The sequence below is a fragment of the Triticum urartu genome, chromosome 4A (genome assembly GCF_056163025.1).
Source record: "Triticum urartu cultivar PI428250 chromosome 4A, HENAU_Tu73, whole genome shotgun sequence".
Taxonomy (NCBI): domain Eukaryota; kingdom Viridiplantae; phylum Streptophyta; class Magnoliopsida; order Poales; family Poaceae; genus Triticum; species Triticum urartu.
Window position 1 is genome coordinate 30,149,195 of NC_141876.1, and position 5,438 is coordinate 30,154,632.

Here is a 5,438-nt window from a genome sequence, read left to right on the forward strand (position 1 = left end):
CCCGAACCCGTAGGGTCTACACACTTAGAGCTCCTTTGATTCATGGGATTTTTGTAAGATTTTCATAGGATTCTAATCCTATGGATTTTTTCTTCTGGTAATCGTTTGATTTACAGGAATAGAAACCTTGGGAATCAATCCTATGGATTTTCCCCTTCTCTATTTCACAGGAAAGTTTCCAAGAGGTCGAAGCTCTCGGAAAGAATCCTGGCGGGAAAAAAAGCGCGCGCGCTCGCTCACCGCGCGCTTAGTTTTTGCCGTAAATAAACGCTCGCGTAACTTCTCACAAGACACATCGCAAACAGAAGCACCGCCCTCCCTGTTCCTTCAGCATCGACCTAGTCGTGCTGTGCCGCCACGGCCGGCCGGCCGCCCGGCCTTCTGCCCAGGTCCTCGGCCTGCTGCCTGGCCTTCTGCTCAGCTGGTCAGCTCCTCGGCCGGCCTCCTTGCTTCTATTCCTCCGTATAGGAAGTCCAGCAACAAGGTACGAGGCAACTCCAAAAGCCAGATCCGGTCCTCCTTTGCTTCCGATGATTTCCCATGAATTTGTAGGTATTATACACATAGATTAGATTGATTTGCTTAGTATTAGTTTGCAACCTGCTGTAGATTCTCTCTGATTTTTTAGATCGAGCTTGTTATTTCAGGATTTGGGGATTTTCTTTGCAGCTATTAGGTAAAAAAATAAGAGGTCTCAGATTTGACTAAATTCTCAATTCACTATGTATTTGCTAATGTGTAGCTCGTTTATTTAGCAATTGAGTTGCACGACTGTGTCCTGATGGTACCCATATTTTTACTTTTCCTCTGGTTCTTTGGCACTGTATGAGCAGCATGAGCTTATTTTCTTCATAGCTATTGGATCATCACGTGGTAATTTTTTTGTCTGCACAAGGCACTAAAAATTTGTTTGGTCACCGAGTAATGTGAAGCCACTCTCAATATCGGAAATCTCATTTTTAGTATACCAATAATCCTCTCGATATGATTTCGGAGTTGTGCATGTCGTAGGTTGAATAATTCCTTGTAATTTCTTGGCCTTTGGCGAGCTCTTCCTTGTTCTTGTAAGTGGTACCTAGTACCACGATATGGAGCCAAAAATTGTGGTGTGTTTGCATAACCAGCATCTACAAGGTAAAATTTTCCGGGGGGTACTTGAAAACCATGGTTAAATGCATCCTGTAGGACTCTTGCATCCGAAGCCGATCCCTCCCAACCAGCATGCACATGCACAAACTTCAGATCAAAATCACATGCTACCATAACATTTTGCGACAATGTTTGCTTCCTATTGCGATATGGTTCTTGCTCATCAGCAGGTAGTTTCAATGGAATATGTGTACCATCTATAGCGCCGATGCAATCCTGCATAAATACAAGTACATAAGCCATATAATCTTCTCTGTAAAATTTTGAAATTATGTTACTCTAACTTGATCATAAGCATTTATACATACCATAAAGAAAGGGTAGAACTTTTCTTTACTCAAGATTGGATGTGGGTGTAGGGAAGGTGGACGTATGTATACAGAATAGAGTTCAGTAATTGCACTGAGCACTTCACCAAAATAGTAACTGATTGTTTGTCCACTATGCTGAAACCAATCTGCCAAAGTATCATTTGTTGCATTCTTAGATAATGCATACAAAAATATAGCCACTTGTTCTTCTACTGAGACATCTCTTCCATCAACAAGGCGATCATTCTCGCGCAATTTCTGAAACAAAGCTTGAAATATATCAGTCTCCATTCTGAAGTGCCTTTTGCATAGGTCTTCATGTCCATTTAAAATTTCATTTACACGCCATGCGCTTGTGAGTATTGAAGTGTGCATAGGTCTCCTTGAGGAATATGAGTGTTCTCCTAAAGGAGGAAGAACAAAAAGAGCAAACTCATCCTCACTCTTTGATCTGCGACAGTAGCTAGGATCCATTGGACGCTATGAAAACAAGCCTGTGGAAAATTACCGAGTTATCATGACTTCACAAGTTTAAATGTAAACTACTTAATTTGTCTAGTCAAAACTTGTACTAGTAATTTATTGGTCGATCAACAAGGACTAATTCTGGCATGCTAGTCACTTAGTGTTACTCTGGATTTTTTTGGCAGATAACTGATACAGCTTAGTGCAGATCATTGAACTGGGTGATGATATTAGGACACCTGATTTGATTCTTTCTTGCATTTTACCTCTACGTATATGTTTGAATAAGTTACAGCATGCAGAAACCAAAAAAGAATATAGCTTCTGATGGTGATGGTTGTTGCTGACATGATGCTATGGGGTGGCCGCGTGGGTTGAAAATTATAACCACGAAACTAAAATAGACATGGCGCTGTCGATTTTCTAGATTTCGGATGGCCAGCGACAGCAAAGGAAACATGTACAGTAGGTGAACTAAGTTGAGATTTGAGAGACAACCAAGCAAGTGCAGCAAAGGGAATATGTACATTAGAAGAACTAACCTCAAATTTCAGAGACGGTCAAGCAAGTACGAGGAAAACTTCAGCAAAACTTCAGCTATAGCAAAGACTTGCTTGTAACGTTCTGGTGCATATGAATCGAAACTTGGTCTTAGAGCTATATGAAGTGCAGAGCTTGTATATGTACTGCTGCAACCTAACGGCTAGTTTAGTGACCAACGGCTACTTGTTTGAATGCACAGCCTTCAAAATAGTAATATTATAATGCCTTGAGTTCCTATGTTTTTCCTATGCTCCCATCAAACACGCACTTGTGCCAAATCCTGTGTTTTCCATTCCCATAGGATTCATGTGGACAGGGCATGCCAATCCTCCATTATTCCTATTCCTCCACTTTTCCTATCCTATGAATCAAAGGAGCCCTTAAGGTACGATGATGCTAGGGTTATTAGGAAGACTTGTATGTGATTACCGAATGTTGTTCGGAGTTCCGGATGAGATCCCGGACGTCGCGAGGAGTTCCGGAATGGTCTGGAGGTAAAGATTTATATATGGAAAGTTGTTGTTCGGGTTCCGGGAAAAGTTCGGTTTTTTCTGGTATTGTACCGGGAAGCTTCCGGAGGATTCCGGAGGGGTCCGGAGGTCCGGAAAAAGTTCCACCACGTCCAATACAGCAGCATGGGTTGTAAGGGGGCGCCCTAACCTTAATGGGCCAAGGGCACCAGCCCCCCCAAGGCCCATGCGCATGGGAGAGGGGAAACCCTAAGGGGGAGGGCCTCCACTTGGCTTGGGAGGCACTCCTCCCCCCCTTGGCCACCGCCCCAACCCTAGATGGGATCTAGGGGGCCGGCCCCCCTCTCACCCACCTATAAATAGTGGAGGGGCAGGAGGGCGGCCACACCCTTGAACCTGGCGCAGCCCTCCCTCCTCCTACCTTCTCATCCTCCTCCATGGTGCTTGGCGAAGCCCTGCCGGAGAATCACAAGCTCCTCCACCACCACGTCGTCGTGCTGTTGGACTTCTTCCTCAACCTCTCCCTCCTCCTTGCTGGATCAAGGCGTGACGTCTCCGTTCCGTACGTGTGTTGAATGCGGAGGTGCCGTCCGTTCGGCACTAGGATCATCGGTGATTTGGATCACGACGAGTACAACTCCATCAACCCCGTTCACTTGAACGCTTCCGCTTAGCGATCTACAAGGGTATGTAGATGCACTCTCCTTCCCCTCATTGCTAGATTACTCCATAGATTGATCTTGGTGATGCGTAGAAAATTTTAAATTTCTGCTATGATCCCCAACACGAATTAGGGGTGCGATACACGCCTTAAGCCAGACAGGGCCGACTCCTCGCTCTAAGCGGCGTAAGTATTTAGGGACTCAAAAACCTCTCGAACAGCGACCAGTCTCTCGCCTTATCATTACAGTCAGTTTTAGCTTTCTCTACTGAGGTGCTTAGCCCAGCAGAACCGGGGCACAATCGCAGTAGTTCTCTCAGTGCTACCTTAGCCGATATAGCGGAATATAAGGTACCAAAACATGGGAGCCGGGCAAACCCAACTATTGACCCAAGACATGATTCGGAGCTGATGCATATAATGCTATAAGTTCGGGGTGCCGCACTGTCGAAAGTGTTCGGACTTCGCACGCCGTATTATGGGGTATGCTTAAGCCCCTAGCGTATTGGCCGTACTAGAGTGTACGGGTGCTGGATGTCATGAATGAACATATATATATAAGGAATGCAATAATAGTCTTAATGCTATGCATTTTTTATTCAAAAAGGTGCGTTAAAGTAGAATGATACAAGTAGTGCGATAAGCAAAAAGTAGGACTGTTTGACATGTCCCTTCCAAGGGCAAGCTGAGGAATAGTATTAAAACAAATATTTCACTCGTTATCATAATCCACCTGGGAGTTCCGTGGTGTGACGTGGCTTTCTGCCTTCTTGGTTGCTGCATCATGTGTTCGGCAATCACGCTGTCGGACAGGGTGTCCAGAGATTAAAGTCCTGAAAGAGAAAAATAACAAAGCGGGAAGCCCCTAGTGTGGTTTAGGCCGTGACTTGGGGCATGCCGCCATCCTGCCCCCCTCCCCGCCTGTGCCCATGGTATTTTTAGTGCGTAATTATGTACGCGTGGCATGGATTTTGCCGTTTGGCTGGGGCCGGGGTGGGGACCGCATTGCTATGAGAGCTCGGGACGTGCCAGGCGGTCCAGTTGCCGATTACGCCGGGCGCACTTGAAGTTGTCCGGGTCCTTAATCACCGAACTAGTGGATTGCCTTAAGAGGCTGCTTTGCGCTTCTGCTGCGAGGGCCGCAGTGTGCTCCTCCGTGTGAAGAGAGCGCTCTGTGTTTCCATTGACCGTGATGACCCCCCGAGACCCTGGCATCTTGAGCTTAAGATATGCATAATGCGGTACCGCATTGAATCTTGCGAATGCGGTTCGCCCGAGCAGTGCATGGTAGCCACTGCGGAACGGGACTATGTCGAAGATTAACTCCTCGCTTCGGAAGTTATCCGGAGATCCGAAGACCACTTCCAGTGTGACTAAGCCTGTGCAATGGGCCTCTACACCTGGTATGACGCCTTTGAAGGTCGTTTTAGTGGGTTTGATCCTTGAGGGGTCTATATCCATTTTGCGCACTGTGTCCTGATAAAGCAGGTTCAGGCTGCTGCCGCCGTCCATTAGGACTCGAGTGAGGTGAAATCCGTCAATGATTGGGTATAGAACCAGTGCGGTGAATCCGCCATGACGGATGCTAGTGGGGTGGTCCCTGCGATCGAAGGTGATCGGACAGGAGGACCATGGGTTGAACTTGGGGGCGACTGGCTCTAACGCATATACGTCCCTGAGCGCACGCTTCCGCTCCCTCTTGGGGATGTGGGTTGCGTATATCATGTTCACCGTCCGCACTTGTGGGGGGAACCTCTTCTGTCTTCCGGTGTTCGGCTGCCGGGGCTCCTCCTCATCATCGCTATGTGACCCCTTATCTTTGTTTTCGGCATTTAACTT

The 5,438-nt window shown here is 46.7% G+C and overlaps 1 long non-coding RNA gene across 1 annotated transcript; it reads left to right on the forward strand.

Annotated features, from left to right (window-relative positions):
• The first annotated feature begins 287 nt into the window (after nucleotides 1–287).
• On the forward strand, nucleotides 288–2,698 carry LOC147974600 (uncharacterized). The gene is made up of 2 exons (XR_015600178.1): nucleotides 288–484; nucleotides 2,353–2,698. It is a non-coding gene; the product is annotated as an uncharacterized LOC147974600 (long non-coding RNA).
• The last annotated feature ends 2,740 nt before the right edge of the window (nucleotides 2,699–5,438 follow it).